This window comes from Nomascus leucogenys, chromosome 4 (genome assembly GCF_006542625.1).
Source record: "Nomascus leucogenys isolate Asia chromosome 4, Asia_NLE_v1, whole genome shotgun sequence".
In the NCBI taxonomy this organism is placed as follows: domain Eukaryota; kingdom Metazoa; phylum Chordata; class Mammalia; order Primates; family Hylobatidae; genus Nomascus; species Nomascus leucogenys.
The window spans coordinates 65,446,522-65,459,353 of record NC_044384.1 but is presented as its reverse complement, the minus strand read 5'-3'; the positions used below and the strand labels follow the sequence as shown (position 1 = coordinate 65,459,353).

General features: G+C 36.0%; 1 non-coding gene across 1 annotated transcript; it reads right to left on the bottom strand.

Annotated features, from left to right (window-relative positions):
* Positions 1 to 11,670: 11,670 nt before the first annotated feature.
* On the bottom strand, positions 11,671 to 11,775 carry LOC115834888. Its single transcript, XR_004029887.1, has one exon. It is a non-coding gene; the product is annotated as a U6 spliceosomal RNA (small nuclear RNA).
* Positions 11,776 to 12,832: the final 1,057 nt, after the last annotated feature.

Sequence of the window (12,832 nt, the reverse complement as noted above, 5' to 3'; positions counted from 1 at the left end):
GAATGGTGGCACACACCTATAGTTCCAGCTACTTGGGAGGCTGAGGTGGAAGGGTCACTTGAGCCCAGAAGTTTGAGGCTTCTGTGAGCTATGATCATATCAATGCACTCCAGCCTGGGTAACAGAGTGAGAACTAGTCTGTAAAAAACTACAGGTCAATATTTCTTATGAATATAGACATTATCAATAAAGTACTAGCAACCTGAATTCAGCAGTACATTAAAAGGATTATATATAATGGCCAAGGATATTTAGTCTCAGAATGCAAGAATTGTTCAAGATAATATCAATCAATGCAACATAGCATGTTAAGGAAAAAACCATAATAATATCAATAGGTAAAAAAAATTGGACAAAATGTAACACCCTCTCATGATAAAAACAGTAAACTAGGAATCAAAGGAATTTCATCAATATCACGTGCAAATCTCACAGCTAATGGTGAGCAAATTCAATGGTGAGTGAATGAAAATGGGTTGGGGGCATCCGTGTCAGAAAGGAAGAAGTAAAATATCTATCTTTACAGATGATATGAAGTAAAAAGAAAAAAAAACACAAAAACTATTAGAGTTAAATGAACTCAGCAAAGTTACAGGGTACAGAATCAATACTCAAAAATCTGTTGTATTTCTATACACTAGCAATTAACAATTTTAAAAGGAAATTAAGAAAACCATTTCACTTACAACAAACATCAAAAAGAATAAAATACCCGGGGGTAAATTTAACCAAGGAGACAGATAAAAACACTAAAAACACTTGTGTGGGCCGGGCGTGGTGGCTCATGCCTGTAATCCCAGCACTTTCGGAGGCTGAGACGGGCGGGTCGCGAGGTCAGGAGATCGAGACCATCCTGGCTAACATGGTGAAACCCCATCTCTACTAAAAATACAAAAAAATTAGCAGGGCATGGTGGCGGGCGCCTGTAGTCCCAGCTACTCGGGAGGCTGAGGCAGGAGAATGACGTGAACTCGGGAGGCAGAGCTTGCAGTGAGCCGAGATCAGGCCACTGCACTCCAGCCTGGGCTACAGAGCGAGACTCTGCCTCAAAAACAAACAAACAAACAAAAAAAACACTGAAAACACTGCTGATTGGCCAGGAACGGTGGCTCCTGCCTGTAATCCCAGCACTTTGGAAGGCCGAGGAAGGCGATCACCTGAGGTCAGGAGTTCAAGACCAGCCTGGCCAACATGGCAAAACCCTTCTCTAATGAAAATACAAAAATTATCTGGGCATAGTGGCATGTGCCTGTAGTCCTAGCTACTTGGAGGCTGAGGCAGGAGAATCACTTGAACCTGGAAGGCAGAGGTTGCGGTGAGCCCAGATCGTGCTGCTGAACTCCATCTTGGGTGACAGAGCAAGACTCTGTCTCAGAAACCAAACCAAACCAAACCAAACCAAAACAAAACCACTGCTGATAGAAATTAAAAAAGAGTTAAATGAATGGAAAGAAATCCTATATTCATGGATTAGAAGACCAATCCATGATCAATAAGCACATGAAATGATGCTCAACTTCATTAGTGATCAAGATGATGTAAATCCAAACCACATGAGATACCACATCATACTCATAATGATGACTTTTTTTTTAATAGGAAATAACAAATGTTAGCCAGCATACAGAGAGATGGGAAGCCTCATGCATTATTGGTGGAAATATAATATGGTGCAGTGCTATGAAAAACAATCTGTTTGTTCCTCAAAAAGTTAAACATGGAATTATTATATAATCTGCAATTCCAGTTCTATGAAAGTACATTAAAAATTGAAAGCATGGACTTGAACAGATATTGCACAACACATATAAGTTAATCATGGAATTATCATATAATACAGCAATTCCACTCCTACGTAAATACATAAAAGAATTAAAAACTGTGCTTGAACGGATATTTCACACCACATAGCAGCATTATTGACAATACCTAAAAGGTGGAAGCAATAAAAGCCTGTTGGTGAATGAATGAATATATGAAATCTGGTATATACATATAATGGAGTATTGTTCAATCACGAAAAGGAATGAGGTTCTGATACATACTATGACATGGATGAACCTTGAAAATACAATGCCATGTATGATTCCACTTATATGAGGAGTCTAGAATATGTAAATTCATAGAAATAGAAAGTAGAATAGAGGTTACTACGGGCTGTTTGGAGAGAGGATTGGGGAGTTATTGTTAACTGGATACATACTTTCTCTTTGAGATTATGAAAAAGTTTGAAAATAATAGTGATAATTACACAACATTAGGAATGTACTTAATGTCACTGAATTGTAAACATAAAATAATCAGAATAATAAATTTTATGTTGTGTATATTTTACCACAATTAAAAAGTTACCAAACAAACAGCTACACCCCACAGCCAGCAGTAAAAACAAACCCTGAAGAGCTAAAGCATAAGATTTCCAGAGTTATTACATTATAATATTCAGAATAGCCAATTTTCTGTAAAAATTATGAAGCATGCAAAGGAACAAGAAAATATGGCCCTTTCACAGAATAAATTTGTGGAAATTTTACATGAAGAAGCACAGATGTTGGATTCACTAGACAAAGACAAATCAACTGTCTTACATATGCTCAAGGAGCTAAAGGAGAACAGAAGAGTTATTCATGAGCAAATAATGAAAATTAATGAGGAGAAAGAAGTTACAAACAAGAGCTAAACAGAAATTCTCGGCCAGAAAAGTACAATAACTGAAATAAAAATTCACTAAAGGGTTTCAATGGAAAATATAAGCAGAAGAAATAAAGAATCAGAGAACTTGAAGATAGGCTAATTGAAACTTATGCAGTCTGAGGTACAGAAAGGAGAAAGAATAAGGAAAAATGAATGAAGACTAAGAAGTCTGTGGAACACAATCAAGCATGCCAATATTCTCACAATTCCAGAATTAAAGGAGAGAAAGGAGCAGAAAGAATATTTGTAGATGGACTGGCGGCTAAATCTTATGAAATAAAGAAAACTACACATTTCCCAAATCTTATGAAAAAAAAATAAAACTATACATTCAAGAAACTTGATGAAATTCAAGAATAAAAAAACACAGACATCCTTGACGAGATACATCACAACCAAATTACTAGAAGCCAAAAATAAAGAGACAATCTTGAAAGCAGCAGGAGAGAAGTGACTCCTCATGTACAAGTGATCCTTAACAAGGAAAACAGCCAATTTCTCATCAGAAACCGTGGAGACCAGACACAAATGGGGTGACATTTTTGAAGTCAAAGAAAACAAAATGTCAGTGAAGAATTCCATATCCAGTAAAACTTTGCTTCAAATATGGAAAAATTCAGACTTTTCCAGATAAATAAAACCTGAGGGAATTAATTGCTAATATACTTTCACTACAACAAATTCTACAGGAAACCCCTTAGACTGAAATGAAAGGACACTAGACAGTAATCCAAAGGCATATGAGGAAATGAAAAACCTCCATAAAGGAACTACATAGGCAAATGTAAAAGTCAGTATTATTGTATTTTTGTTTTGTGACTGCATTTTAAAATTTCCTCTGTCATTCCCAGCAAACTATCGCAAGGACAAAAAACCAAACACCGCATGTTCTTACTCACAGGTGGGAATTGAACAATGAGAACACATGGACACAGGAAGGGGAACATCACACACCGGGGACTGTTGTGGGGTGGGGGGAGGGGGGAGGGATAGCATTAGGAGATATACCTAATGCTAAATGATGAGTTAATGGGTGCAGCACACCAACATGGCACATGTATACATATGTAACAAACCTGCACGTTGTGCACATGTACCCTAAAACTTAAAGTATAATAATAATAAAATAAAAAAACAGAATACTGAAAAAAAATTTCCTCTGTGATTTAAAAATAGCGCATGAAATAATAATTACAAGTCTGTGTTTATGGGCACAAAATATATAAGGATGTAATTTGTGACAATAACAACATAAATGGGAATGGAGCTTTATAGGAGCAGACTTTTTATATGCCATTGAATCTAAGTTGGTATAAATTCAAATTATATTGTTACAAGTTACTAATGTAAATTAAAATACTAGAGAAACCACTAAGAAAATATCTAAAATTCATATGCAAAATTAAATAAGAATGGTATACTACAAAAAAGAAATTAAACACAGAAAAAGCAATAATGGAGGAAATTAGTAATATACAGGTATAAGCCATAGAAAACAAATCATAAAATGGCAGTAGTAAGTGCTTTCTTGTCTGTAATTACTATGAAAGTAAATAAATAAAGCTTTACAATCAAAAGGCAAATATTAGCAGAATGGATTTTAAAAACCGTAGTTTAATTACATGTTATCGACAAGAAATTCACATTAGATGTAAATAAACAAGTAGGTTAAAAGTGAAACGGTAGAAAAAAGATATTTCATACAAACGTTAACTAAATGACAGCTGGGATGGCTATGCTAATATATAATATAGGGTTTAAGTAAAATAGCTGTTAAAAGTGACAGAGAAGAACACTAATATTGGTAAGGGGTCCTTTCATCAAGAAGATATAACAGTTGTAAACATATATGTAACACAGAAAAGAATCTAAAAAAGACACTGGCAGAATTGAGGGGGAAGTAGACAGTTTCACAATAATATTTGGAGACCTCAATATCTCACTTTCAATGGTAAATAGAACATATAGACAGAAGATATATGAGAAAATAGAGAACATGGAACAACACTATCTCAGCCTCATATATAGAACACTCCACGCAACAGCAAACTTACACATTCCTTTCAAATGCACATGGAACATTCCCCGGGATAGACTACATATAAGGCCAAAAACTCAGTCACAATAAATTTTTTAAAATTGGAATTCTACACAATTTCCCTCCAAAAACAATGGAATGAGCCAGATCACTGCTTGAAATAAACTGGAAAATTCACAAGTACAGGCATGCCTCAGAGATACTGGGGACTCTGTTCCAGACCACCGCAATAAAGTGAGTCACATAAGTTTTTTTGGTCTCCCAGTGCATATAAAAGTCATGTTTGTATTATACTGTAGACTATTACGTGTACAGTAGCATTATGTCTTTTAAAAAGTACATGTTTTAATTTAAAAGTACTTTGTTGCTAAAAATGTTAATGATCATCTGAGCCTTCAGCAAGTCATAATCTCTTTACCTGTGGAGGGTCTTGCTTTGATGTTGGTGGCTGCTGACTGATCAAGTTGGCGGTTGCTAAAGGCTAGGGTGGGCTATGGCAATTTCTTAAAATAAAAAATCAGGAAGTTTACTGCATCAATTGACTCTTCCCTTTATGAAAGATTTCTCTGTAGCATGTGATGCTGTTTAATAGCATTTTACCCACAGTAGGACTTCTTTCAAAATTGGAACCAATCCCCTCAAACCCTACCAGTGCTTTATTAAATAAGTTTATGAAATGTTCTAAATCCTTTGTTGCTGTTTCAATAGTGTTCACAGAATCTTCATCAGGAGTAGATTCCATCTTAAGAAACCACTTTCTTTGCTCATCCTTGAGAAGCAGATTCTCATCCATTTAAGTTTTCCCATGATATTTCAGCAATTCAGTGACATCTTCGGGCTCCACTTCTAATTCTAGCTCCCTTGTTATTTACACCACATCTGCAACTACTTCTTCCACTGAAGTCTCGAACCCCTCAAAGTCATTCGTTAGGGTTGTAATAAACTTCTTTCAAACTCCTGTTAGTGTTAATATTTTGACCTCTTTCCATGAATGTTCTTAATGGCATCTAGGATGGTAAATCCTTCTAGAAGGTTTTCAATTTACTTTTCCCAGATCCATCAGAGGAATCACTACTCATGGCAGCTATTGCCTTACAAAACATACTTCATAAATAATAAAACTTGAAAGTTGAAATTACTCCTTGATCGATGGACTTCAGATTGGATGTATATTAGCAGGCATAAAAACAGTGTTAATCTCCTTGTACATTTCATCAGAGTTCTTGGGTGATCAGCTGTATTGTCAATGAGAAGCAATATTTTAAAATAATTTTATTTTTCTGAGAAGTAGTTCTCAACAGTGAGAGTAAAATATTCAGTAAACCATGCTATAAACAGATGTGCAATCATTCATGCTTGCTGTTTCATTTATAGAACACAAACAAAGTAGATTTGGCGTAATTCTTAAGGGTCTTAGGATTTTGGAAATGGCAAATGAACAATGACATCGACTTAAAGTCATCAGCTACCATTAGACCCAAACAAGATATTCAGCCTATCCTTTGAAGCTTTGAAGCCAGGCGTTGATTTCTCCTCTCCAGCTGTGAAAGTCCTAGATGCCATCTTCTTTCAATAGAAGGCTATTTTTTCTACACTGAAAACCTGTGATTTAGTGTAGTCACTTTCATCAATGATTTTAGCTAGATCTTCTGTATAACTTGCTGCTGCTTCTCCATTAGACCTTCCTGCTTCACCTTGTACTTTTAGGTTATGGAAATGGATTCTTCCCTTAACCCTCATGAATCAACCTCTGCCAACTCCAAACTTTTCTTCTGCAGCATCCTTACCTCTCTCAGCCTTCATAGAATTGACACATTAGGGCCTTGCTCTGGATTAAGCTTTGGCTTAAGGGAATATTGTGGCTGATTTGATCTTCTATCTAGATCACTAAAATTTTCTTCATATCAGCAGTAAGGCTGTTTTGCTTTCTTACCATTTGTGTATTCACTGGAGTAGCACTTTTAATATCCTTCAATAACTTTTTCTTTACATTCACAACTTGGCTAACTGGCACAAGAGGCCTAGCTTTTGACCTGTTTCAGCTTTTGACATGCTTTTTTCATTAAGCTTTATTATTTCTAGCTTTTGATTTAAATTGAGAAACATATGACTTCCTTTCACTTGAATACATAGAGGTCATTGCAGTGGTATTAATAGGCCTAATTGCAATATTATTGTGTCTCAAGAAATAGGGCAGCCAAGGAGAAGAAGAGAGATGGGGGAATGGCTGGTTGGTGGAGCAGTCAGAGTGCACACATTTACTAATCAGGTTTGTCATTTTATAAGGGCATGGTTTATGGCACCCTAAAACAATTACAATAGTAACATCAGAGATCACTGATTGCATATATTATGATAATAATGAAAAAGTTTGAAATATTGCAAGAATTACCAAAGTGAAACACAGAGACAGAAGTAAGCACATGATCTTGGAAAAATGGTGCCTGTAGACTTGCTCAACAGAGGGTTGCCACAAACCTTCAACTTGTAAAAAAGAAAAAAAAATGCAATATCTGTGAAGCATGATAAAGCAAAGAGCAATAAAACAAGAAAATATGCATGTACGTGGAGTTCAAAAACACACTGTCAACCAATGGGTCAAAGACGAAATCACAAGGGAAATTACCAAATACCTTAAGATGAATGAAAATAAAAGCACAATATACTAAAGCTTATGTGATACAGTGAAAATAGTCCTGGGAGAGAAATTTATAGCTGTAAATGCCTGTATTATAAAGAAGAAAGATTTCAAATCAATAACTTCACATACCCTTGAAGAACTAAAAAAGAAAAGTAAATTCAAAGCCAGTAGAAGAAAAGAATAATAAAGATTAGAGTGGAGTTAATATAGAGAAGAGAAAATCAGTAGAAAAAATCAACAAAAACAAAAGTTCATTTTTTGAATATGTAAAAAAATTGACAAACTTCTTAGCTAGACTAAGAAAAAAGAGAGAGAGTACTTAAATAGCAAAAAATGGAATTGAATTCGAGACTTTGTTACCAACCTTCAGCAACACAAATAATTATAGGGGAATATTATGAACAATTGTAGTCCAACAAGTTTAATAACCTACATGAAGTAGACAAACCCCTAGGAACATAAAAACTACCAAACTGACTCAAGAAGAAATAGAAAATCTGAAAAGACCTATAATGAATAAGGAGATTGAATCAATAATCAAAAGCCTTCCAACAAAAGGAGCTTAGGGCCAGATGGCTTCGCTAGTGAATTTTACCTAACATGTAAAGAAAAATTTAAATCAATCCTTTTCAAACTCTTCCAGAATATAGAATAAGAGGGAATACTTCCTAACTCATTTTGGGAGGCCAGTATTATCCTCATGTCACAAGCAGACAAAGACACTTCAAGAAAAAAAAATTTAAGCCAATATCCATTATTATTATGTGTGCAAAAATCCTCAACAAAATACTAGAAAGCTAAATTCAATAAAATATTAATGGGATTATATACCATGAATAAGTTGGAGTTATACCCAGAATGGATTTATACTCAATAGGCAAACATGGTTTAGCATAAGAAAAACAGTAATATAACGTACCATATTAATAGAATAAAGGGGAAAACACATAATAATCTCAATGGATATAGAAAAAGTATTTTTTAAGTTCATCATCCTTTCATGATTAAAAACACTCAGGAAAATAAGAATAGAAGGGAACATCCTCAAAATGCTAAAAGGCACTTATGGAATCCCCATAGCTTACTGATGGTACTCGAAGGTGAAAGGTTGAAAACTTTTCTCCTAAGATCAGGAACAAGAAATACATTCTCACTTTTACCAGTACTTTCAGCATTATACCAAAGTTCTAGCCAGGGCAATTAGGCAAAGTAAAGAAGTAAAATTCTTCCAAAGTAGAAGAAAGGAGTAAAACTATCCCTATTTGCAGATGACATGATCCCATATATAGAAAACCTCAAAAACACACACAGCAAAGAACTACTAAAGCTATTAAACAAATTCAGCAAAGTTGGAGGGCACAAGAGCAACATGCAAAAATGAGTTGTATTTCTTTTTGCCAGCAATGAACAATCTCAAAAAGTAAATTAAGAAAATTTAACTAAAGAGGCAAAAGATTTATACAGCAAAAACTGAAAAACATTGCTGAAAGAAATTAAATAATTTTCTTTATTTAAGAAAAATAAATGAAAAGATATCTCTTTTGATGGATAGTAAGACATTATTAAGATGCCCATACTATCCAAAGCAATCTATAGATTCAATGGAATCTCTATTTAAATTCCAACAACTTTCTTTCCAGAAATGCAAAAGCCAATTTTCAAATTCATATAAAATTGAAGGGGTTCTAAATTGCCAAAATAATCTAGAAAAAAGGAGAACAAATTTAGGGGACTTACACTTCCTGATTTCAAAACTACAAATCTACAGTAATCAAAACAGTGTAGTATTGGCATAAAAAGAGACATATAAGCCAATGGGCTAGAATAGAGAATCCAGACATAAACCCTCACATATTGGGTCAATTGATTTTCAACAAGCATGCTAAGAACATCCAATGGGGAAAGAGTAATCTCTTTAACAGATGGTGCTGGGATGACTGTATGTGCACATACAAAAGAATGAAGTTTGACCCTTATCTGACACCGTATACAAAAAGTAACTAAAAATTGGTCAATGACCTAAAACTATAAAACTCTTAGAAAAAATATAGTGACATTGAATTTGGAAATGAGTTCTGGATATGAAACCAAAAACATGGGCAACAAAAATAAATTGGACATCATCAAAATGTTAAACATTTTTGTACATTAAAGGACATTATCAAGAAAATGAAAATGAAAAATGACCTACAGAAAGAAATAAAGTATTTGTAAATTACATTCCAGATAAGTGTTTAATATCTAGAATATATAAATAATTCTTATACCTCAACATCAACAACAAAAAACCCAACTCAATTAAAAAAATTAGCTAAGGAATTGAATAGAAAGTTCTCTAAATAAGATGTACAAATGCTCAACAAGCACATGAAAAGAACCTCAACATCACTGGTCTTTAGGTAAATGCAAACCCAAACCATAATCAGATATCATGTCACACCCTGTAGGAAGGCTATAATGAAAAAAAATTTTTAAGGGAAAATAACAAGTGTTGGCCAAAATGTGGAGAAATTGCAACCTACTCCTACTATTGTTGGAAATATAAAATGGTTCAGCCACTGTGGAAAACAGTTTGGCAGTTCCTCAAAAAGTTAAACAGAATTACCATATGACTTAGTAATTATATTCCCAGATACATACTCATACTGGAAACAGAAGTTTAAACGAATTCCTATACATGAATGTTCATAGCAGCATCATTCACAATAGCCAAAAGGTGGAAATAACCCAGTGTCCATCAATGGATGAACATATAAAGAACATGTGATAGGGCAGGCGCGCTGGCTCATGCCTGTAATCCCAGCGCTTTGGGAGGCCAGGCAGGAGGATCGCTTGAGACCAGGAGTTCATGACCAGACTAGCCAACATAGTGGGACCCCATCTCTACAAAACATAAAATAAGATATAATTAGCCAGGTGTGATAGTGGGACCCCATCTCTACAAAACATAAAATAAGATATAATTAGCCAGGTGTGATGGTGCATGCCTGTAGTCCCGGCTACTAGAAAGGCTGAGGCGGGAAGATCACTTGAGCTCAGGAGGTGGAAGCTGCGGTGAGCTGTGATCACACCACTGCACTCCAGCCTGGGTGATGGAGGGAGACCCTGCCTCAAAAAAACTGAAAAACAAAAGCATGTAATATATCTATACAGTGGCATGTTATTCAGCTATAAAAAGGAAAACAAATACTAATAACATGCTACAAGGTAGATGAATTTTGAAAACATGCTAAACGAAAGAAGCATTCACAGTAGGCCACATATTGCATAATTTCTTTTATATGAAACATTCAGGATAGGTAAGTCCACTGAGACAGAAAGCTGATTAGTGGTAATTAGAGGCTGGGAGGTTGGGAAAATGGGAAGGACCTCCTAATGAGCATGGAGTTTTATTTTTTGGTGATGAAAGTGTTTTTGGAACTAGATAGAGGTGGTGGTAGCACAACATTGAAAATTTACTAAATGCTACTGAATGACCCACTTTAAAATGATTAATTTTATGTTACGTGGAATTTTATTTGTATAAAAATAAAGAACAGTGAGAGAATAGGACAAGAGAGACTGGAGGCAGTGAATTCAGACAGTTTTTAAAGGAGTTTTGCTGTAGATGGGAGTGGAGAAATGAAGCTGTAGCTGGTAGAAGTGGAGTAAGTAGTAGGTTTTGTTTTATTTTCAGATGGGAGAAAAAATATTTAAAATGACTCTTTGCTCATGAGAATTATGTATAAGAAAGCTGATGACAAAGGAGCGGGAGGAAAGAATCGCTGGGAAGACATCCTTGAGTAAGCGAGAGGGGGTGGTGCCTGTTCCAATATTTACCCTTCACAATATCTGAAAGGGCATTACAAAGTGAGACAACCTTGGGCAAGCAAAAAGATTAACCAAACTTAACCTGCACTGTTTAACAAACCCAAAGAGATAAATACCATGAAGTACATAAAATGTGTGAGTATAGCACTGTTGTTCTGACGTTACTTGTTCCTGCTGCCTTGAGTACTGCTAAACTCTCAGTCCAATGCGGTGGGGAAACAGCTGAAAAGGACCTTTGTTTCCCTTTCCTGGTTCCACAGGTTATAGGTCTACTTGTTGATCTCACACTGGTTGACATCAACCTCATGCTAGTCCACAACTGGACAATTACTATCTTTCTTCTTTTAAATTTTTATTTGGTGTACAAAGAGTTAGCATGGTTGCTTTCATTGGGTGGATGCCTTGGATAATCCATTCAAAGAAGATCGCTTAGTCCAACTTAATGAAACCCACATCCTTTGCACACTGATGGAGATACTGTCCACACATAAAAATAGGAACACTCACAAATGTGCGTGTCATCCTTGCATAGGGACCGTACTAATCTTCTCTGAATATTTCCAATTTTAGTATATGTATGGCCAAAGCCAGCACTGGTTACCATCTCTTAGTACAAACTGTGTTCTGTGTCTTATTTGAGTTATTTAAATGTAAGTCTTCAAAGTTCAGATGCCTTTTGTCCCAGCTATATAGAGTTTATCATGGAATTCCCATTACTATTGTTTTTCAGTTCTTGTAGCATTTTACACATCATGTTATATGTACAGTTCTAGAGATGAAACTCTATCTGAATATGAATACCCTCTGCAGATGCCTTTTGCAAAACACTGCTGTCACTGAATTATTTCCACAGAATGTTTCCTCAGCCAGATTGGGAAGTTGTGTGTATGTCTGTGGGGCGAGGGTGGGGTACAGTTCTCGTCCTCTCTGAGGTTACCAGGGTGTCACCCTCCAGGTTCAGTGCCATCTTGAAGACTCCTCCTGCCTTCAGTGTCTCAGATGTTCTTTCGCTGTGTCTGTTTCCTATATCTCTCTAACACATGCCTCTTGACTATGAAAATTAAGTTAGAAAATTCTCTAGAGTTTCATGAGAATGTACTGGGTTTATGCCTTTACATGGGGGTTTTACCTGCAGACTTGCAGAAGAGCTTGTCCTGGGGAAGACCACTCTTCATCATTTTCTAGGGATGATTCTGAGCACGATCTCTCCTCAGGAGCCAAAAGCTGCTTAGTTACTGCCTTCTTAGACATTGAGAGGCATTGGAATTTAATCAGCAACGAATGATTCCAAACTACTTACTGCGATGATGCCCACTGAAAACCACAATTACTATCTCTATGAAGTAATTTTTTTCTCCATTGTATATGTTATCGACTGGGTGGGTGCAATGACTCATGCCTGTAATCCCAGCACTTTGGGAGCCTGAGGTGGGTGGATCACTTGAGCCCAGGAGCTGAAGACTAGCTTGGTCAAAATGGTGAAACCCCGTCTCCACAAAAAATACAAAAATTAGCCGGGCATAGTGGCATGTGCCTGTGGTCTCAGCTACCCAGGAGGCTGAGATGGGAGGATCTCTTGAGTCCAGCAGGTTGAGGCTTCAGTGAGCCATGATTGCACCACTGCACTCCTGCTTGGGCAACAGGGTGAG